The sequence below is a fragment of the Schistocerca serialis genome, chromosome 2, assembly GCF_023864345.2.
Source record: "Schistocerca serialis cubense isolate TAMUIC-IGC-003099 chromosome 2, iqSchSeri2.2, whole genome shotgun sequence".
Taxonomy (NCBI): Eukaryota; Metazoa; Arthropoda; class Insecta; order Orthoptera; family Acrididae; genus Schistocerca; species Schistocerca serialis.
In genome coordinates this window covers 949,234,368-949,257,900 of record NC_064639.1, presented here as the reverse complement: position 1 = coordinate 949,257,900, position 23,533 = coordinate 949,234,368, and the positions used below count along the sequence as shown (strand labels likewise).

At 44.1% G+C, this 23,533-nt stretch overlaps 1 protein-coding gene across 1 annotated transcript in view; it reads left to right on the top strand.

Annotated features, from left to right (window-relative positions):
• LOC126458330 (protein rhomboid) overlaps window positions 1–23,533 on the top strand; it is a 304,631-nt gene that overhangs the window by 4,204 nt on the left and 276,894 nt on the right. The gene's annotated exons all lie outside the window — the stretch shown is intronic.

Below are 23,533 nucleotides of genomic sequence, written 5' to 3'. Positions count from 1 at the left end.
CAGTTTCAGCTGAGATGACTTGCGACATCCTGTTAGATTGTTCTGACAGCCTTTCCTGCTGCCAAATTATTTTTTTTTTTTTACTTACCGCCATGGAAAATATACGCCAGTACTCACAAGAATTTATGTTCGAATTGTTGGAGATTGTTGCGTTTGTGGCCAGTGAGATCGATAGACTGTAATGATGTTGAGAAGAAGAAGAAAAGGCGTAAACTTAGACACCTATAGTATTATTTTTGTGGCGGTCTAGTTCGTAGCAACACCCTTGCCCCCAAGAATAAGTAAAACGAATCAGCGAGAGATTTTCACAATTTACTCTCTTTGTGGTAATTTCATGCCACGTCAAACCCAGAAACGTTGAAAGGTAAGATGTGTAACTGCGTCGCCCTCCGTAAGGTGTTTTTGAGTTGCCTCTGTCTAACCTTCCTTGATTTTTTTTTAAGCATAGTTCGATGTAAACAGCCGTACAAGAGTGGCTACAGCGTCGCGTGACTTGGCTTGTTCTAATTGCGAAGTAAAGAAATTGTGTGTCCCGTGTGCTCAAGTGGCTTTCTCCATACGTATGCTCTTTCATTGTTGTAGGAGTTACCAATGTACGGTTTGCAAGTCAGTATTCAAAAGGGGTCACATAGTGGTGAACCTCCTTACGTAATGAAAGCGTTTCAACTATCATCAGAAATAAGAAGTATCGCGTCAGTATTGGTACTTTGATGTAGCATAAGTGAATTAAATTACATTGTAGCTGCTGTTTTTACTCTGATTCCGTCCATGGCTTTAGCTACAATTAGCATGAAAATGGTGAGACACGAAGCGGCCATTTGGACGCACTTTAATAATTTTTCTTATGCCTTGACCACACTTTTATTATTTCCAGTAGTAGTGTGGTAAAGACATAAAAAATTATTAAAGTAAATGTTAGATATATTTATGCTGTATTGAGAAGCTAATTGCGCAAACTTTCATGGTTACCCACAACTCTTAAAATAAATTGAAAAGATAATCACCGCTTACGTAATCATTGTTTTGGCCATTTGGTGCACCCTTTGATAGGCGCACACGTTTGCTCATTGGTCAACAACACAAATAGCCAATATTGGCCACAGGGATATTTAATCAACTATGAGTTCGTTACCATACAAAACTGTGTGTAAATAAACTCTTCCCGAAGGAAATTTATTCCGTTTTTTTACTCCGTTTAGCGCGCGCGGATAAATATTTGCCTGCCTGCCTGTCGGTCTTCGTGACTGTACCATTCCTTTTGTCAGCGAGCGTTGACAATGTCAGAATCTGCAGCTATTGTCTCGGTCATAAATGTTGTTTTTTCCCGCCTCTACTGTGTGTTTTGGTATCAGTATAGCGTACTATGTTGAATAGAATGTAATGTACGTTCCATAAGCTTTTTCTTTTCGCGCTCTACTCCGTGGACTTAAATGTTCCCGTTCTCGAGCGGAAAGTCTTAATTGAGACCTACGGCCTGGTGCAAAATCACCGGGGTGGAGGGTCAGCATATTTGTGAGATAAATGAGAACAACAACCCAAATATTGCAGGCCTGATGAGAACCAAACGGCTTGTCTCAGCAGGTGGTGTCGCACGGAATGACAAACCTCAGTGGCAGTGCAATCTACGGATTTTATTTCCTGCTGACTAGATAGACCAAAGAAAAGGTGCAGACGCGTAACCCACGAGAACTTGCTGCAGATCGGCATAGAGGGCTATTGGCGGCAGAAAGCGAGGGTACTCACGGCACATCTAGACAAACACCAGAGCCGAATTATCGAGGTGTCCGAATAGTTACCGTTCCAGTTCAAAATTTTTCACGTAGAGATGGTTTGAAACAAGGTTTACCGACTTTTATCAACACACTCCTGAAACTAGTCAGGCTATCAAAATGCAACTTAGCAGTCTGCAAATGACGCGTTTGTCTGCTGTGAGATTCACAACGTTTTTCGAAAGCTCAAAACAGAAAATCCAAATGTTTTTAAGGGGAATTGTGAATGACACATTTAAATACCGGAATTGCAACAAAAAATCATTGTAAGCATTACAGTTTGACGTGGAATCGTTGATACTGACAGTTTATTACGAATTTTCCGCATTTGCGAAGCGAACTGAGAAGAGCTTCTTAGATTTCCCTCATTTAGAGTACAAATCTATTCTCCCCGATTTGCCTACACCATGGCACACTTTGCTTCCAGCTTTAGACTGACTTCTTTTGAAGTGGTCGCTTTTGAGAGAATATTTTCTCGATGAACGCGAAAATGAAGGTGCAGCAATAATTCGGAAGGTCTTTAAAAACGAGAAGCGTCTTCAATTACACTGCTGCTATTTTGTTAACAACATAATGCAAATTTTTTAAACCTCTGTTTAGAAACTGGAAAGTGACTATATTACATGAACTGAACCACATGTGTTTGACAGGATTGCGAAAAAAAATAACTGTCTGACAAAATGACGAGTTCTACAGACAGTCAGCGATGCAGTGTCTGAGGAAGTTGTTAAGTGATCAAAATACTTTTAAAGAAGATGCAGACAAATATTTGTAGTGTTTGGCTCATTTGAAAAAGTGGTACAGGTATAACAACTCATACTATAGAAATATGGACATTTTGACAATGGATGAAGAAACTGACTGGAAAGAATTCTGTAAACAGGGAGAAGTTCCTGAAGTTGTGGCGAGTAAAACAGAGGATACGCCTAGCTGGGTATTTTTTTTTCCCCAAGTGTTAAAGGTGACTCTGAAAAAGAAATAAGATATCACCACTTTCGCTTTATCGGTCCCCATCGCAAACGCTGTTAACGATCTGTGGTCAAAAATTCGCAGTCGACGAAATGAAGTCAATGTCAAATCCGAAATACAGGTATGCACTAATTTCAAATTCATCTGTAAAGAATTTTATGATTTTATTGTTGCTAATCCAAAAGCACTACAATCTGCACGCAATGTGAACAATATAATTTTAAATGAAAAATATTTGGTTTTCTTAGATTTCTTACACCTGCGGGAGTTTTGAAAGACAAAAGTGTCAACCGTACTTGGAATGCGCAATGTCGCGACATACAGAAACGAACACCAATGTCAGACAGAGCGCAACTAGAAGGCAAGCCACTGCTTATGACGCAGTCGAATGGGGCGACTTCCCACGAGTTGCTCAGCTCGAAGCCCGTACCACCGGCTGCACGAAAAATCCGCCTGCTTGTTCGGACTCGCGCTCATTGAGACTGTGCAAGGAGGGAGGGCATTGTGTCGGCAGCTGCAATCACCTCTCAGCCCCCCCCCCCTCAAGCTACCACCACGCTATTCCGGTAATAAAAGGCGGCCGCTTGGTGCCTACAGTACCTGCTTAGCGTGTTATAAATCACGGTTGAAGGCAGGCAGCGCGCGCATTCCTTCAATCCCCTGAGGTTGGGGGCTGCACGCGAGTGTTTATCTAGCATACTTAACTGTAGCGCAGGGTCGTACTGAGGTTTATTTTTTCCTCTAGCTGCCCAGCTATATAGCCAACCACACTTATTTTATATGTTTGCAGTGAAGTTTCGATACGATCACATACTTCTATTCCACATAACACAAATTTTATTTCTTTATTTACATCTGCATACGTACTCCGCAAGACACCACAGGGTGCATGGCGGTGTGTACCTTGTGCAGCTGCTTGTCATTCTTTCCCTGTTCCGCGACCCCTAATACCTCTTGTCTTTCGTGTCGTGCGTGAGAACGACTCGAACTGTTGGACGAGTTGACGCCACAACTCGCTGCACGATCTAGAGATTTCTGTTAGTACTACCTCCAAGACACGTCACGGACAAAAAGGATCGCCATCACGATTCAGTCTAATTATTGAGCTTTAACTCGTCCTGTGATCTAGTGACGTCTGTCGGGAATACACAGCGGATCTCGGAACTGTTATTTATTCTCGCGTTTAATATGATTTATTTCGTTTATTAGGCATTCAGTTCCCAGTTCCATCTGAATGTTACCGTCGTACTTCATAGCTGATTAAATATCGGGAACTTGTTTACGCGTTGATCTAGTATGTGAAAAGGTATCGAAATGCTCTTTTTGCAACCCATCTGGCGAGTTATTTTACTCGATAATAATGAAATGGAACTTTGTATTGGGTTCAGAGTCCAGTAATAAGTCTCGAAGGACGGTATTATCACCTCTGTTAGATTTATATATGTCACCATAAATGTTTGTCACGGTATTTACTGTATGATAACGTTGACTGTAAATCAGCTCAAATAAAACAGCATTTTTTACGGCTGTAGGAGCTACTACCATTTTCTCCCCATGTTTCACGAATCCGTCAATTCCAATCAGAGATATAGCTTGTCCTCGTGGCTCCTTTTAGCTTTTCTCGATTCACATGAGCCAAATGTCACGTGATAGTTGGAGTAACACTCGGTACTGTATCTAGGTCTGTGGTGTATCGGGAAACCTCGAGCTCGTTAGAGTTCGATTGTCGTTTACCCAGCCCAACTTGGCTTCTCGGTCGTTACGCAGGATGTACGGTGATACAGAATCGTTCAACAGTCTGTCGCAGTGTCGGTTCTCCAACTTTGTCAACAGTGTTTCTCGAAAAGAACGTCATCTTGCCTCCAGTGATTCCCATTTGAGTTCACGGAGCATTTTCCTGGGAATCTGGTGTTGATCGAAGCTACTGGTAACAAACCTAGCAGTAAACCTCTGAATTACTTTAATGTTCTGTTTAATGCACCCTGATGGGGATCCTAAATACTCGAGTATCCTCCGGAGTGGTTCGGAAAAGTGTTCCATACATAGTCTTCTTTAAAGTGGCGATTCAGTTTCCAAAATCAAACGAAATCCCCCTTTCGCCATATCCACAACTGAACAGACTTAACGGGATTATTCTATTTCATATCTCTGTAAAACATCACACCTAGATATTAAATCGACGTAACGGTATCAGGCAGCACAGTACTAATTAATACTGTATTTAAACGTTGCGCTCAGATGCATTAACATTTTTTACATTTAGAGCAAGCTGCCATTTGTCAAACGCAATAGAAATTGTCATCCTGAGTTCTGTATAACCGTCCACTGGATCCGTGCGGTTCTAGGCGCTTCAGTCCGGAACCGCGCTGCTGCTCCGGTCGCAGGTTCGAATCTTGCCTCGGGCAGGGATGTGTGTGATGCCCTTAGGTTAGATAGGTTTAATTAGGGGACTGATGACCTCAGATGTTAAGTCCCATAGTGCTTAGAGCTATTTGAGCCATCTGATGAAATTTGTCGCTTCTCCTCAAATTGATATACCAGTCTTTGCGAAGCCCAATACCTCCTGCAGACTTTGATAACCCACATGTGTCCAATATCCTGCAGTCATGAGTAATAATTTGTGAATTTGAGCTGTTGTGAAATGCCCATCGAAGCTTAAAATCTCATAAAGGTACATCCATGTTCGCAATGCTCTATTAAGTTCGAGTGTAGTATCGAATGGTACTGTCCAAACTGCAAATTATTTCTGCTAGGCAGCTGCTCCTTTCCTTCAGGTGCGCCTGTGGCGTGCTCTTGTGTCTCGCCAATTTGTGAGGCTGTTCTCTAGAAAAGCACAGGCGCCAACGGTCGGGTCTCTGACATCTAGAAGCAGCTTGACATCGAGAACCGCCTGACGGAGAAACGGGCCACGTACTCTGCTTGCTCACCGCGGAAAACACGGCCACAAACTTCGAACCGCTGAGGTGCCAGGCGTGCGAGGTGTTGGTGCCAGGGTTGTCACTGAACTAGTTTGTCAGTAGTCGACAATGCGTTTGTGCCGCCAGAGCTTGGTTCCCACGCTTTGCTGAGTTTAAATCCCATTTCTGTGTTAAGTAATTACGTATATGTATTTTGTCTGCTTCTTTACTGATTGAGCCCTTGTACGTGAACTGCTCCCTAGCGCATTTTCCATTCAGGGTGTCCAGACGTCTTCTAGAAATATTGTGTGGTTCAATGATCGGATGCTACAACTGTTTTTTCAAGAGTTGCTACGTCGGGAATGCGACAACAGCACATGTTGAGAATGGCCTGGATGAACATACACGGACAGCTGGTTTTACTCCAGGGTTTTTATCAATACAAAATTCAGTGAATTCTTGCGAATGCTTACAACACTTAAAAAGCGATTTGGCGGCGTAATGACCCCCAGCGATTGCTTGTGCCGCTCATTAAAACTTCCTGGATTTTGAGTGGCAGAGTGACTCACATCCGTATATTCCGTAACTGTAAATGATTTATCGCGAGCGGGACTGGTTCTGAACCGTGTTGTTGTCCTTTTGCGCACAATTGTGACGCGAGCAACGTTGGCCTTTGTCGCGGGCGTCCGCTTATTTACGACCATCAGCTGTCTCTGATAATGTGCCGTCCACGCACTTCACGCACCTCCAAGTGCCCAGTGGAAGGCGTTGCTGGCGGTCATTGCTGCCTGTTTGCCAGATTGTGACCACGTTACGCAGTAGCCACAGAAGAGTTGACGTCATCCTAGTCACCGTGACTTTGTCCAGTAGTGGGCGCGGTTAGCACCTTCGTAGCATCCTCGCTTATTTTCCAGCCTGGATGTCCCGCAGTCCTGTAGTACACGGAAGGTATGAACCACAATGTAACAGAGGTAGTGAAGCTATCTTCTGTTGGTTGTTGTTCGTAGCGTCTTACCTTCAACTCCACAATAGCTGTAACCAGTGCTTTTTTTCTGGGGGGATGCGTACCCCTAAACTTTCTCTTCGACAAAGTAATTTTTTACGATGTTGAGAACTTGGAAGAGCGCCAAAGATTTATTTCACGGGCGTAAATTTTTTATTTCACTTTTTCGTGTTGGTAATCGCAATACGAACGATACCAGTGCAGATTAAAACTGTGTGCCCGACCGAGACTCGAACTCCGGACCTTTGCCTTTCGCGGGCAAGTGCTCTACCAACTGAGCTACCGAAGCACGACTCACGCCCGGTACTCAGGCAAAGGTCCCGAGTTCGAGTCTCGGTCGGGCACACAGTTTTAATCTGCCAGGAAGTTTCATATCAGCGCACACTCCGCTGCAGAGTGAAAATCTCATTCTGGAAACATCCCCCAGCCTGTGGCTAAGCCATGTCTCCGCAATATCCTTTCTTTCAGGAGTGCTAGTTCTGCAAGGTTCGCAGGAGAGCTTCTGTAAAGTTTGGAAGGTAGGAGACGAGGTACTGGCAGAAGTAAAGCTGTGAGTACCGGGCGTGAGTCGTGCTTCGGTAGCTCAGTTGGTAGAGCACTTGCCCGCGAAAGGCAAAGGTCCCGAGTTCGAGTCTCGGTCGGGCACACAGTTTTAATCTGCCAGGAAGTTTCACATCAGCGCACACTCCGCTGCAGAGTGAAAATCTCATTCTGGATACCAGTGTAGTTTTTGGTGGGAAAAGCGATGTCATTGACTGTTTGAAGCATTTCGAAGCTCCGGCAACCGTTCTCGACAAGTGAATCGCTGGCAGCCAGTTCGACAAGCATGTAGTGCCCTCGCGCTCTAATAGTGGGCGATGGTACTACTAAACGAATATGCAACGCTCAAACGCAAGCTACCAATAGATGTCTCTACGGTCCCGCTACCATGATGTTGATGACGTCATGGCTAAAAGCAGGCGGGTGGTATCCCATGGTTCAGTTATAAGTAATTTTCGCTCCATTATATCCAGTGTCGGAGTACCCTCAAACTTTTTTTAGAAAAAAAGGCACTGGCTGTAACAATAGCACTGCTAACGCGTGATGAGGGTGCTTGATCATCTGAAGATCGGTATTGCCCAAAACTGGCCATTTTGAGATTTCAGACGGAAAATGTTTCCAGTTTAATAATGTATATGGTATGATACATAGAAACTCACGTGATAGAGATCGCTCGCGCGAATGGCAGCACTTGTAACAGTGTCTCATTTCAGTCGTCGGTGCATCTTCCGCGGCGGTATACCGCGCATAGGAGCTGAGGAATACGTGCCGAAATAAGATCGGACGTCCGCATCAAAGGAAGAAAAACAGTGGGCAAAGCGATCGTAGAGCCAGAGCAGACCACACACACACACACACACACACACACACACACACACACACACACACACACACACACACAGGTAAACAAGCTGGCGGGATCGCCTTGTCCGTCAGAGGCCTCAGAAGCCAGCTAGCTACAGGCAAACACCGCACCGGCCTTTTCCTATAAAACAAACAGTCTCTGAAATACCGGAATCCCACTGCCTCACTAATCTCTGGACGTCGCTGGGTATCAAACTGAACTTCTTCTAACGTTCATGCCGTAGAATTCCATTCTGAGCGAGATGCTTCAAACCGTGGAGACGGGGGAAATTTTCATTGCCACAAATTGGACAGGAAAGGAGACTGCGCGGGCCTGAATTAGCGTTGTACGTAAACTTGAACACTAATGGTTGTCTCTCCCAGGAGTCGTCAGGCGCATTTTCTCTGGCGTTTAAGATGATACTTGCAATTTCGTTCTTGCAATGTGTAACTGTAGTCAATTTTGTCGAATACTGCACATCGCGTCCATCATACAACATCCAGTGTCAAGAGACAGCATCTGTTTGTTTCCCGTTAAAAGTAAAACAGTTTTCAAGGCGTGCCCATTCGATAGTGGCTCCAAATTAGTCTAGTACGACAGTAGGTTTACGGAGATACGTATGTCAGTAGGGGCAGTACAACCTTTGCTCGTCTCGTCTTTGTTGCCGGCTTACCCGGTCTCATGTGCCATACTGGCGCGCGCTGTCTGCTTCCGCCATGCTGCAGCGTCACTCAGTCGCTGTTGTAGTTGTGTCATTCTTCTCTTACCGTTTCTGTTAATGCATACCGTTAAACCGAATATAGTACTAGACTGGTTTTTGACCGCTCTACTGAATGCCCACGTAAAAGTCCGCTTTAATAATCTGTTTGTAACTGGAAACAACCGACGCTTTCCCTTAACACTGGACGTCGCTCGAAACATGTGATGGGCAGTATTTGCTCGGGACTACTTCAACTACGCATTGCAAAAACGGAATTACTAATATCTACCCAAACTCCAGAGAAAATGCGCCTGACTGCTCGTAGTAGCAGTAGTTGATACTGCTAAAGCATAGAATGGCAGAATGAAATGATACCAAATCCTTGCTGACAAAAATGAATGACATCCAAAACGCGCGTGGACAGCAAAGCGAAGAATGTTCGTTCGTTCATTCATTCAGACTTGTTGGATGCGGCCCGTCTGATTTTCTCACCTGTCCCAATCGTCTCATATCAGATTAGCAATTCAGTCCAGCGTTCTCAGTTTTTTCTCCTTTCCACTACAGTTTCTACTTTCTACAGCTCCTTCTGATACCTTGGAAGTTGCTATATAATGTCCTAGCATCCTACCGCGTCTTCTCTTTTGTATGCGTTTCCTTGCTGATTCTGCTCGGAACCTCATAATTTCTTACGTATCCTTCTGAAACATATCTCAAATTCTTCGATTCCTTTCTTTCCAGTTTTCCCTTGTAGTACGTAATTCACTTCCAGCTGCATATTCTAAGAAATTTCTTCCGTCAGGTTACCCCCTATATATATATGTGTGTGTGTGACTTCGTTTAGCGAGAACTGCCCTATTTCTCCTGTGCTAGTCTGCTTATTTTCGTTAGCAAGTTGTTAAATTGCTTCCAGCGTAGCAGAATTACGTGTGCACTATACTACGGCGACCCCAACTTGTATGTTAAATTTGTTTCTAAATTCATTTCTGCTACTCCTTTACTTTCGTCGTCCTTCTGTTTTCTCTCTGTCCTTATTCTGTGCTCATATAGTCAACTGTAAACCCTCCTTCCTTTCACTAAGGATAGAACTGTCATCGTTTAATTTTATCGTTGACATCTTTCCCTTGGATTTTCATCCCACTCCAGAATGTCTTTTATTTGTATTACTCCTTACTCGATGTTCACGTTGAACAATAGGAGGGAAAAGACTGCCAAACTGTGTTACGTCCAATAATCTCTCTCTCATTTTTATTATTCCCTCCTGCTCCTTCTACATTTTGTATATTACCCACCTTTCTCCTGTAACCTATACGATAAGTTCCTGAGAAATTTAAAAATTGTACCATTTTACGGTGTCGAACGCTTTTTCTAGGTCGACTGATTCTGAAACTGTCTCGAAACCTGAGAGCAGAGATTCCCCCGTCCCACCGTTTTCCTCCCCCCACCCCCACCCCCCCCCACCCCCCATAAAACTTATCCACCTTATAATCTGTCAGAGCTGCAAGGTCGACAGTCGAAAAAATAGTTCGTCGTTATAGCACCTAAATCTGAGATGAAGTCTGAAAGATAATATTGTGTATTCTGTTATCGGTTCAGCGAAGACCTCAGCTTGGCATGAATGCGAAACTCGCAGAAGCAAGTGAACGAGGATTTACAGCCCATCTCACTCTAAGTCGATTATGTGGGAGGTCTGCCGTGTCATCTCATGTCAGTACATCCATGTCTTAATACGAAGGGAGTGTCGCACATGGCCTAAAACAGCCAGAATGACGTGTCCAATGGTTGTGTAGTCTGTACCCAAGTCGCCAAGCTCGGATCTTTCGTTGATAAATCAGAGCACCCTTTGATTAGATATGGAAGATGCGGGTCGTGTAATTGCGTTTTCTCGGAAGCAGCTGAATACAAGCGTTCCAGAGTGATGGCGTGTACTTTTCGAAATGTTGCACAGTTTGTCCTTTCATAAGTCGTGAGTCTAGAATTTAGGTAAGCTCTTCTCGCTCGTTGAAGCCGCTAACGCACGATTTATTTGTGACGCACGTATCTGAAGTAGCTGTTTCAAATCCTGGTTGTGGAAAGAAATATTCACCGCCAGTATTCGGTCGGTAATGGGAGTGCGTAGGCGGCGTGATACTGGTGTTGCTGTCACCAATCCGAGATTTTGGAAAATAACATGCCAAGTGGAGAGCGTTTGGCACACGAAACTTTATCACGTCGATGTAACCGAAGCTGGTTGTTAATTTTTTTTCAAACCTGTGCTGTAACTTTTAAAAAGTCGTCTATAGTTAGGGAAAAGAGAATTTGCTAGTATGAAAATACATGAAATTTCTTTTATTATGTTGCTGCAAACCGACACGATGAAGTTTCCCTTAAGGTATTGACCTCCCTGGTAGCCAATTGCTTCAGACACACTGTTTCAAAATTCTGGTCAGGTAGCAATTGACAGATCAGTTTGTGCAAACTATACTGTGTGTTGGCAAAAGGAGCAAAATTAAACCAGTCAAAATGGTAAATATAGCTGTTACTCATAATTGATTGTTTCAGCTGAGAAGAAGTTAATTCAGTCAAAAATAAAGCGCCAGTTATGTTGCGATTTTTGCGGAATGCTGTAACCCATCGTATTTTTAACAGGGGACTACTCGAATGAAAACTTACCAAAGCATTTTCTCCCTGATAATCTGAGAAATGTGAAAATGGCCGTAAATAGTGTACCAATTTTTATTCCTATCCCCTTTCAGAGTGGATTGCTGAACTTCATCTTAATTATCTTTTGATGTGTTAAATATGTATATATTATTATTATTATTATTTATAATCTGTTTTAAGTAGTTTCAATTTGTTCGTAAAGTAATGATCATCATGTTTTCATAACCTTGTTATCCGCAGATAGACAGGCATTGTTGCAGAGTAGAATTGATCCAATAGAACTCTTTCGTAGCTCTGAAGCTGTGCAGACATAGACGAATTGCTGAACGTAGACAACTATTTGCTAAAGTCAATATCGTTGATGAACTAAAAGATACTTGTAGTAAGAAGATTGTTGGAAGATTCATTCGCTCACTCTGTAGAGGGATACGAACTTCATATATCAAAGGTAAATAACGCGTAGAAATAAAATCCTTCGATAAGTTTCACTCCAATCTGTTCACTGTTGAAGATACTCTGGAATCACATAGGAATATGCGATTGATTTTCGCTTGACTCATTAAACACTTCTTCAGAGAAGTGTATTCAGTGACAAGTTCTGAGTAACGCACATGGAATGTTTATCTAGGTGCCACGTTAAATTTAGCTTCTTTTGCCAAACTAGCTTTTATTTTATCCAATGTGGCAGTCAGGCATTCTGCCATTAATGGTTTCCCACAATATACGTGACTCCACAGTGACACACACACACACACACACACACACACACACACACACACACACACACACACACACAGGTGACTCCAGAGTTGGGGAAAGCCTGCGGTCTGGCAATAGCGTGGTGCGTCCGCCATTTTGGCTGGTGCGTAATTGTGGCAGCGACGTGCGACCCCTGCGTGCCTGGGTTAACCTCTCTCCCGGCGGAACGGCGTATGTGGGCCTCAAACATCTGCAAACAGACCTGCCGCTGGTCATCGCTCGCCGTGTTAATAGCTGCCAGCCACTTAAGCCTTATCGCGGCTAATAGGCCGGTCGTCCCGTTATCCAGTGTGTGTCAGCGCCTGATGATATGGGCCGGGGCATTCGCTTCGTCGACGACCGTCTGACGTGGGACAAAAAAAAATATTTAAACAGTGTCCCGATTCAGTCTCTAGATCGCTATATTTTACTTCCATATCTGGAAACGAAATTTGGACTTCTTTTTATAAGTAGAGATCATGATGACCAATTTGTTAAGTCCTGAAAGAAAAGTTATTTCGTGTATTTTGCAGTTCATGTACATTTTCGGATCTGGCGTCTTTGCCTGTTCCGAAACCAAACATCCACAGCTGATCGCACGATCTTCTTCTTGGTCGTCCTATCTTTTCTCCACCTTTGTGTGTGTAGTCACAGTTTTCCAGGGATTCTTCTTTTTATCTACACGTAGTAGATGGTCATGCTACTTCTGTAGGTTTAGATCTGTTGTGCTATTTCTAGAACACGGAGCTTCTTTCTTACCTCACTTTTCCTCCTGTGATCTTCTAATTTGTACCCTTTCAAAGTTCGTTGAAGGTCCATTTCTGCCGCTTCAATTGTCTATAATTGTTTAGTCGGTGAAGTCAATGCTTCGGATCCTTAGAGAAGTAAAGGTGCAGTCACAGTATTATACAATTTAAGTATTGTCTCTTTCCTGGTTTTCTTCAGGAGTGTTCTCTTAACTGCACCTAACATGTGGAGGTAACTTTGCAGATTTTCAGAATTATTAAGCATGAGAGAGATCACAGCCCAGGTATCTGAATATGTGAACTTGTTCCAGTTTATTATTCTTGATTGTGATTTTACTTCTAAGATCTTCTTTTCCACAGACAGGCCATAATTTTGGTTTTCTTTCTGGATATGGTCGAATTATATTGTTTCGGCGATATGTGTAAGGAGCATAGAGCTCATTGTAAGTTGCCTGTCGTATCAATCAGTACAACCGGGTTTTCTGTAGTTGAAATGGTTCAAATGGTTCTGAGCACTATGGGACTTAACATCTGAGGTCATCAGTCCCCTAGAATTTAGAACTACTTAAACCTAACTATCCTAAGGACATCCCACACCTCCGTGCCCGAGGCGGGATTCCAATCTGCGACCGTAGCGGTCGCGCAGTTCCAGACTGAAGCGCCTAGAACCGCTCGGCCACTCCGGATGGCTTTCTGTAGTTAAATACTGTACATCTCAGTAGGTATTAATGTTAGATTTTCTTCCGCGATTTATTGACAGCGTCATTTATACGCTGTGTATGTTAAATATTGTGTGCCATATACACACAACTCTTTCTGAGTACTTGGGTGACTCTTCTAGTTCCTGTACTAATGACTGAGCCGACGCATATCTTGATATTATCAGCATACAGACTTTCTTCCATCTGCAGTATTGTCGTTTTGCACATCATTGAGCGAAGGCTACAGAGGTCGCTGTTACTTTCAAGCTGTTAACTGGACGAGATCGTCGGGTATGAAAGTAACTTAGTGTCTCCTTCGGGCGTTGTTGTATAGGGCCGCTGTTGTTCAAGATTTATACAAATGGTCTGCTCTGTAGAGGAAAGTTTCAAATGCGGGGACATCTGCGAAGGAGCGACGCGTGGCGCACAAACTGTCAACTGACCCTTACCACAAATAAACGTAACATGTTGCGTCTAAACGGGCGGGTGGATCGATAGATTATCGATTAGGCTATTGCCCACCACTTGTCGCTGGTAACATTTCCCGCCCCCGAAAAAGTGTCGTAGTATGCGCCCGAGCCGACATGGAACGTCACAATTACTGACTATAGGAAAGCAACAGCCAGTCTGAGATTTATTGGAAGAATCTTAAGGTGATGTAGCTGAGCATATCCACCAAAGCAAAACTTACGAAATAATGATTTGAAAGACTGTTCTAACGTCGCAGGGGCCGGAGTAACGGAAGAGACAGAAGCGGCCGAACACGGATCGACGCGCTTCATTAGGGAATCGTTTAAATGGCGCGAGAGCATTACGAGATGCTAAAACAGTATCTTCCACTAAAGTGAAAACTCATAAAGTTTTTAAAATAGTTTTAAATAATTCCACGTCTGTATTCTTTGTGTCCACATGTCACAGTGGCCCCAAATTGTAGCGTGAAAGGTAATAGTGTTTAACGTAAGTCTGTCGGCATGAGAAAAACATCGTGCTGCAATAGTGTTTCGAATTTTAAGTGTTCTTCCACACATGGAGTATCCTCCTCTTCAGCATGGAAATGCCAGATCACACACGGGCGTTGCGACATCTGCAACAATCCAACACCTTTGTTTGTTCACTGTTACTGATCATCCTCCATACAGTCCCGAGTTGGCCCCAGTCGATTTACAACTTGAAGATCACCTTCGAATATTTCAGCTTGACAGTGATGAAGCGGCGCAAGCAGAGGTGATGTTGTGGCTCCGTTAACAAATATTCTACAGTGACGGTGTCAACAAGTCGGTCTCTCTGTGGGAGAAATATTCGTCGCCAGGGTGACGTTGTTGAGATCTAAAAATGTAGACATCAAGAATAAAGATGTAGAATGTTCATAAAGTTCGTTTTATTGAAACAGATTAGTTTTCACATAAAAAACTCGGCGGCAGTAATATTTCAGCATGCTCTGTACATTTTTTTCTTCAGATGCCTCACAAACTGCCCAAAGATTGTACTAATGTAGAAACACAGTGTCTTGTAAGTCAAACATTAATTACTAGCTTACATTTTGAATCAAAGGCGTAGATAATATATACAGAAGTTTATAACGCAGAATGAGATTTTCACTCTGTAGCGGAGTGTGCGCTGATACGAAACTTCCTGGCAGATTAAAACTGTGTGCCCGACCGAGACTGCCCGCATCTCGTGGTCGTGCGGTAGCGTTCTCGCTTCCCACGCCCGGGTTCCCGGGTTCGATTCCCGGCGGGGTCAGGGATTTTGTCTGCCTCGTGATGGCTGGGTGTTGTGTGCTGTCCTTAGGTTAGTTAGGTTTAAGTAGTTCTAAGTTCTAGGGGACTGATGACCATAGATGTTAAGTCCCATAGTGCTCAGAGCCATTTGAACCATTTGAACCCGACCGAGACTCGAACTCGGGACCTTTGCCTTTCGCGGGCAAGTGCTCTACCATATGAGCTACCGAAGCACGACTACGCCCGGTACTCACAGCTTTACTTCTGCCAGTACCTCGTCTCCTACCTTCCAAACTTTACAGAAGCTCTCCTGCGAACCAAAGGTCCCGAGTTCGAGTCTCGGTCGGGCACACAGTTTTAATCTGCCAGGAAGTTTCAAGTTTATAACTCTTTATAATAGTTCCGCTTAAGTATATCATCGTTGAAAAAATTAAAATATGAAAAATTGAATATCTGTAAACCTGCGTCAGTATTTACTATCAAAGGCAGTCTTCATCACAATTTATTACGGTGACCGGTTTCGACAACTATTGTGGTCATCTTCAGACCTACAAGTCGTATACAAAGCTTTAATTAGAGGGCTAAATACTTTAAAGAAAATACATAGTTATAAAACGATGAATTACCAATGGGTAAGGTCCTCCTGCTGGAGAATTACTACTGGAGAAATCACTGCACGTCTTGCTATGTATAAGAGAGGCTCCGCCCACTTCTGACGGAATGATGTCATTACTAACCAATGGGTTATAGGTCGAACAACAATGTAAAATTTCTTAGTTAAAAGAATATTGTCAAGAAAGGAAAACACACACACACACACACACACACACACACACACACACACACACACACACACACTAAACTTAGCTATTGTCAATTAAGAAGCGTTAAAAATATTTAAACATGTAGAAGAAATGAACTTCGTTTTGACAGTACATGGCTTGACGTCTCAAGGCCTGTTAGTGAACTATTTGGAACCACTGGTTGCCATGGTGAAGTTGGACCCCGTTCCAAATATGTGGCAGCAGGCTTCTTTCTAACGAACTTGCTGCGAAGACTGTCACGTCAGACGATTCACAATTGAGCTACAACATGTCTTTATTGAAACGATTTTTAATGAGTAGGCTGCAATAATCGTTAACTGACATGATAGTACAATGCTGCACAGATACGATTACTGGTGTAATAAGAGACTTCCATTTACATAGATTACATAATTCTTACAGATCAATACTAAGAGAAAAAAAGTAGTGATTCTCCAGCAGGAGGAGCTCCTTACTCATTGGTCTGAAGATACCACAGTAGTGGTCGAAACCGGTCACCGTAATAAATAAATTGTGATAGACTGTTTTTGATAGTAAATATTTGTAACACATCGATCACTGTTCACTCCCACAGTGTATTCAAAAGTAACTTCGTCAGTATGTTTCTTTGAGTTTGTTTGGCCATCTGAGAGCTGTTTTATGATTTAGGTAGCTCAGAAACTGATATATTGCAGAAGTCGCAGAAATTGATATATTGAACTATCTAGTATGCTTGAGAACTTCTAAAAAAAATTGCCACTGTCTTAGCCTAATCATTGAACGGGTTCTGCCCATGTTTTCTACCTTGAATAAAAATTTCAAGTTCGTCCTAGATACTTCACAAACTAAATAAAGCCCACAAACTGAACCTCTACGTAAAAATGATGTACTGAAAAAAGGTACAGACGTATGTGAATGCCGCTAGCACATTCCTTTGGAGTAGTGTGTGCTAATGGAATAGTGAACAGTGCTGGGTGCCCGAAGCGAATGCGCAGCCATCACCGCCGGACGAGAAGTGACGACTCGCGTGTGACGTGCGAGTGACAGGTCGCCGCTTGGGACGGCGCTGTGCGGGCTGCGGGTACGGCAGGGGCCGGCAGATCGGGCGTGGCGCTGGCTCGGCGCGACCTTGGCGCGTGACGTAAGCGGGCCGGGCCCGGCAGGATGAGACACGCCGCGGACGCAGCCGCGGCAGCGCTCCAGCCGGTGAGTGACCCAGTGGCCGCGAGCACCCGGCCCCGGCTGCCAGCTGCCGCTCCTGTCGCGGCCTGTCGCCGCCGAGCTGGAAGCGCCACGCCTCCTACCGTCTGTAAGCGCGTCCACACTTGTAACTGCAAGCTTCAGGCACGAGTGATCAAGCGCACTGTGCTTGATCACTCATGCTATAGGTGTCGGGCAAGATACGATATCCGCATCGGCAAGTCCCTTATCCGCATCCCGTTCTGTACGCCAGAGTTGAGACGTTGGGATTGAGCTTGGACTTGAATATTCGTCTGTTGGGGTCGGTGCCTGTAATTGACATTCTATTGACTAAGGATGTAGAAACCGATCGTGACCACGTTTTAATGCAACAGAAGCTATCGTATTCTTGATACTTCAGCAAGTCGCAGTCTACTATTGAATTTATTGAAATAAATTTTAAGAATGTTCATGCGGAACGTCTCCGCAACATGGGGAAGTCAAAGAAGTAGATAGACATTGCCTTTAGATACTCCATGCAGTCAGAATTGTAACGTACAGGAGGTGGACAAAATACCGAAAGCCTAGAAGCACAGTACCTGATACGGAGTAGGAAACCTGTTGACATTCAAAACAGCTTCCTTTCGCCTCGGAATGGATAAATACAGGTCCCGTATGGTTTCCAAGGGATCTTATACCATTCTTCCTGCAAAATAGTGGCAAGTTTAGTAATGACGATAGCCGCGCGGGATTAGCCGAGCGGTCTCCGGCGCAGCAGTCATGGACTGTGCGGCTGGTCCTGGCGGAGGTTAGAGCCCTCCCTCGGGCATGGCTGTGTGTGTTTATCCTTAGGATGATTTAGGTTAAGCAGTGTGTAAGCTTAGGAACTGATGACCTTAGCAGTTAAGTCCCATAAGATTTCACACACATTTGAACATTTGAGTAATGACGATGGAGGTGTACAGACACCACATACCCTTTTCTCCAAAGTAGACAACAAAGGCTCAGTTATATTGACATCTGGTAACAGTTAATCTTCGTTTTTACAAAACCAGTCGTGAATGATGCGAGCTGCGTCCTTGTCGTCCTCGAACACAGCATGACTGTTCTTGTTATGAATGGCAGCTAGCTCCGAATGCTGAAAAATGTAAGTTAGTGCCGAAATACAAACCCGTAATCTTCAGATACAGCTTTAGTAGTGTCCTGCTTGATACCGTGACCTCGTTTAAATATCTGGGCGTAGCTTTGTAAAGTAATATGAAATGGAACGAGTAAGTGAGAACTGTGGTAAAGAAGGCGAATTGTCGTCTGTGGTTTACTGGGAGAATTTCTGAAAGTGTGGTTCATCGGTATCGCGTGATGGTAATAGTCCGGGTGGTGCTGTCGCCGCTAGAGTTCTGGTTAGTCTTCCACTTTTACTGTGCTGTTAAGGCCTATCGATAAAAGCGGACTGATTCAAGGCCTGTGAGATAGTGATTGTTTAGGTCAACGCGAGTGGGGTGAAGTCATTTTATAGGTTTCCTCCTCACTGTGTTTCAGTTATATTGGACAGTTTATCCACATTCGTTTCTTTTACAGTGTGTAAAAACTTTGATAACCTCGGCATTGAGCACACGTAATGCAAACACGCACGGACTGGTTCTCATCCATTTTTTCATATCTACCTGACTTGAGCCTCCAATTTCCGGAAGCAGTACGACGCGATTCTTAAAAAACTCGATAACTCTGCTTTGAGATCTGGAAGCTTTGTAAACACTGTAAAACCGTAAACAATTTTCACTGGCCATTTTAGTGTGTTGAGAATAATTTCTGTAACTGTAGAGTAATTGTTTGGAGTCTCACCAGCAACAGTTTTTATTGTAAAAATTCCATACGTATTAACAAATGTTAAATTACAACTTTTAATAAACATGACCTTTTATTAAGTTTACAGAATCTTCTTTCGGTTCTTGCTAGAACAACTATTATAATAAATGAAAAGCACCAGTTTGCTTTTGTTCTCCAATGTTGTAGAACAAAAGCAAACTGGTACCATTTATTAAAGTTTGATTCAGACAATATTATTCAGTTAGAAAAAGAAGCGATGAACAAATAGAAATGAAAGTCTCTAAAAACGACTCGAGCTCCATTGAACTAGTTCAGGAAGCTGAAAGAGTTGCCCCCGTCCGTGAAGGCTCCCGTTACACGGGGGGGCGCATCCGCCGTATGAGTCCACTCCAAATCGTTCGCCTTTATAATAGAGATGGTGGTTATGCCTGAAATAACCGGTTTTCAGCTATCGGTTTTTCCAAACCTTGTTTAACCGGACTGTTAAAACCGCTAAAAATAGTCATTTCCTGAAAGAACAGATTTTCGATATTTATCCTAGGATTTCCTGTAATAAACGTGCCGAAAAAGATTGAAAAATTTCGTCTACCTCAATTTCAAGATACATAGAATCAAAATGTTAAAATAAATTTTCAATAAAAGAAAACTTAGCCTGTCCATTGTTCGCTGCTTTTCCGGAAACGAAATACGTGGTTGACTAGTACAAAAAAAAGCACCGGTATCCCGCTATTGATTCAAATTTTTGAAACTCTGCTCAAAACCCGTGTTTCAATTGGAGTTTATGTAACAATTTGGACATTACGAATAGTCAGTGCTAAAAGAGTGAAAACTGAGGTTGAAAAACTGTTTTTCTTGTTAATTGGTCTGCTTTTGAGGACCTCACGGTGGTAAAGGCATATGTGTAGACAAAGGCAGCATATCAGCTCCTTTTTATATTTATTTACTACAAATGAATCGTTGTTAAGTTTACAATTTTGCTGTTGCCATAATTTTCTTCCTCCTTTGTTGTTTCATAGAAATGACAAAACAATTCTTTAAGAATTGTACTTCATTACTACATCACTTCGTAAAAAATATTTCCAGACTACCGTTGGTGCCATTCCGCAATATATAACTGATGCCCAGCGACGATAGCGAGAATCTACCGTATAGACCGGGCGGGGTTAAGTCTTGCACACTGCATGTACAGGCGTAACTCAGACCACAGCACCATGGCAACAAAACATTGTCTTAAAATCAAGAGTGCTGTACTTATTCTTATGCCAAATATTTGTTGCTCGTTTCTGTCGGTATTGGTATTAAAATAGCACTGATTGCTTTCCCTATTTTCTACAATAAAGCACTATTACAAACCAGTGCAAATTTTACGAATAAAAATTACTCCTTTTTTAAAAAAGGTTTGTTTAAAAACAATTTTAACATCGCTCCTATGGCTAATTGATATTTCGGTTCTTTATTTGGCTATTAGTAAAAAATAAACACCTATTATAACAGACCAAACCGATACTGAAAAATATCGCTTATTCAGGATTAAAATACCGGTCTGTTCTTACCATCCATTCTCTAAAAGCCCCCCTACGAAGGCGGACGAGTCCGGCGAGCTAGTCTACCCCGACCCGTTTGCCTGTGTTAGGGCGGTGCGTCCACTTGGTCCAGGTCCAGGTCGACCAGTGGATCTCTACCTGCTAGCTCCTACCGTAACTGCCAGCCCACAGTCCGTCATTTCAGGCAGGTAGGGTCCGCCAAACTGTCGCCGGTGTCCTCCCACATTCGGGCGGCTCGGCGGACAAATCGCGATGTGAATGGGTGCCAGAAGAGAGCGCTTGGCTGCTGCAGCCCCGCCCACTGATTCAGCGGCCACGGCGGCGGCCCGGAAGCGCCACAGGTGCTGGCCGGCCTTGCCCGGAATGCGCGGAAATGCCGGCCCAGTCGCCACGGGAGAAAGGCAGAGCCGAGGCAAAGGCTGTGTGGCCACGGCAGAGGCGGGCGAGGGCGCGCTTGCGAAACGCGCGGCGGCGGCGGCGCGCGGGGAGAAATCCCATCGTCACGGCCGGCGGCCGCGCCACCCGTGTGGGAAACTTTGAACGTGTGTGTGGCTTTCCACCGGCGAAAGCACCCTCAGCCGTAATTACCGCCTCGTTTTCCGCTAGGCGCCGCTGCTGCCCCACATCTGCCGCATCGCTCTAAAGTCCGCCAACTAATAAGACACCGCGAGTTTCCACTTGCCGACAAAAGCAGCGTGTGGCAGTGCCACTTCTGGGGTGTGTGCGAGGTGTTGGAGAAAAGTAATGACTGACTATACTTGAGTATTGCTCATCAGTGTGGGATCCGTACCAGATCGGGTTGACGGAAGAGATAGAGAAGATCCAAAGAAGAGCGGCGCGTTTCGTCACAGGGTTATTTGGTAACCGTGATTGCGTTACGGAGATGTTTAACAAACTCAAGTGGCAGACTCTGCAAGAGAGGCGCTCTGCATCGCGGTGTAGCTTGCTCGCCAGGTTTCGAGAGGGTGCGTTTCTGGATGAGGTATCGAATATATTGCTTCCCCCTACTTATACCTCCCGAGGAGATCACGAATGTAAAATTAGAGAGATTAGAGCGCGCACGGAGGCTTTCAGACAGTCGTTCTTCCCGCGAACCATACGCGACTGGAACAGGAAAGGGAGGTAATGACAGTGGCACGTAAAGTGCCCTCCGCCACACACCGTTGGGTGGCTTGCGGAGTATAAATGTAGATGTAGACAACACTGCGAGCGATCTGGCAACGCTGTGTTGATTTAGTCGTGTAGATCCGGTGTCTTTATCCCTACCAGATGCTCAGTTTCAGCTCCGTGCAGGCCATCATGTGATTTCTGAGACATCCATCAGTGATGTTGCTCTTCTGTTATAACAGTGGAATTTAGAACAACGTTATGCCATGAAGTGAAGTGTTCTGTTAAACTTGGTGTATCCGCGTCTGTGACCTTTGGAAAGTTGAAACTGACATATGGGGTGCATTCCTTATCAAGAAAAAATGGTTTAAATGGCTGTAAGCACAATGGGACTTTACGTCTGAGGTCATAAGTCCCCTAGACTTAGAACTACTTAAACCTTACATTACATCCATGCCCGAGGCAGGATTCGAACCTGCGACCAGAGCAGCAGCGCGGCTCCGGACTGAAGCGCCTAGAACCGCTCGGTCTCAGCGGCCGGCTCCTTTATCAAGAGAACAAGTTTTTCGCTAGAAGGCTGAGAAAACGTTGAAGATGAACCTCGCTCAGACAGACCTCCAATTTCAAAAAGCAACGAAGAGGTCGAACGTCCGCGTGCTTTGGTGAGATCAGTCTGACGGTCAACAATGACGAACAGAAAATATTGCGGGGAAGGCTAACCAAAGACTGCGTTTTACTGTTAGGACACTTGGAAAATGTAACAGATCTACTAAGGAGACTGCCTACACAACCCTTGTCCGTCCTCTTAGAATTTTGCCGCGCGGTGTGGGATCCGTACCAGATGGCATTGAAGGAGTACATCGAGAAAGTTCAGAGTAGGGCAGCATGTTTTCCATTATTGCGAAATAGGGGAGAGAGTCACTGAAATGATACAGGATTTGGGACGGACATCATTAACACAAAGGCGTTTTTCGTTGCGGAGCAATCTTGTCACGAAATTCCAATCACCAACTTTCTCCTCCGATTACGAAAATATTTTGTCGTCACCGACCTACACAGGGAGAAACGGTCACCGTGATAAAACAAGGGAAATCAGAGCTCGTACGGAGAGAATAGGTGTTCTTTCTTTCCGCGCGCTATACGTGATTGGAATACTAGAGAATTGTGAAAGTGGTTCGAGGAACCCTCTGCCAGACACTTAAATGTGATTTGCAGAGATCCATGCGGATGTGGAGGATAAGCAGTGACGTGTTACATACTTCACCATATATCAAATTGTGACCGACGTTTTGCACATGCGTAAAGTTTGTGCCAAAGTGGTGCCGAAAAACCTCGCAACTGAGCAGAACGATAATCGAAGAAACGTGAGCGTTGACGCTCTTGATAGGATTGCCAATGATCTCGAATGGTTTAGTCGCGTGTCCACGGGTAATGAATCCTGGCACAAAGCGGCGAGGTAAGGAATGGCACATTTCGACATCTCCTCGGCCGAAAATAGCTCGAATGAGCAAATTAAAACCTTGCTGATCTGCTTTTTTGAGAGCAGGGATGTCGTGCATGAAAATGTGTTCCTCCACGAAAAACTGTCAACCAAGTCTTTTACAAAGATGTCCTTGAAAGGCTCAGGGAAATGGTGAATCGAGTGAGACCGGACATAGCAGACAATTGGATGCTGCATCACGACAACGCCCCATGCCTCACGGCAACTTCCAGCTCGGAATTTTTGGCCGTAAAAGGTATTCCCTGTTGTTTCTCACCCCCCCACCCCCCGCAATCTAACTGAACCTAGACCTTATGATTTTTCC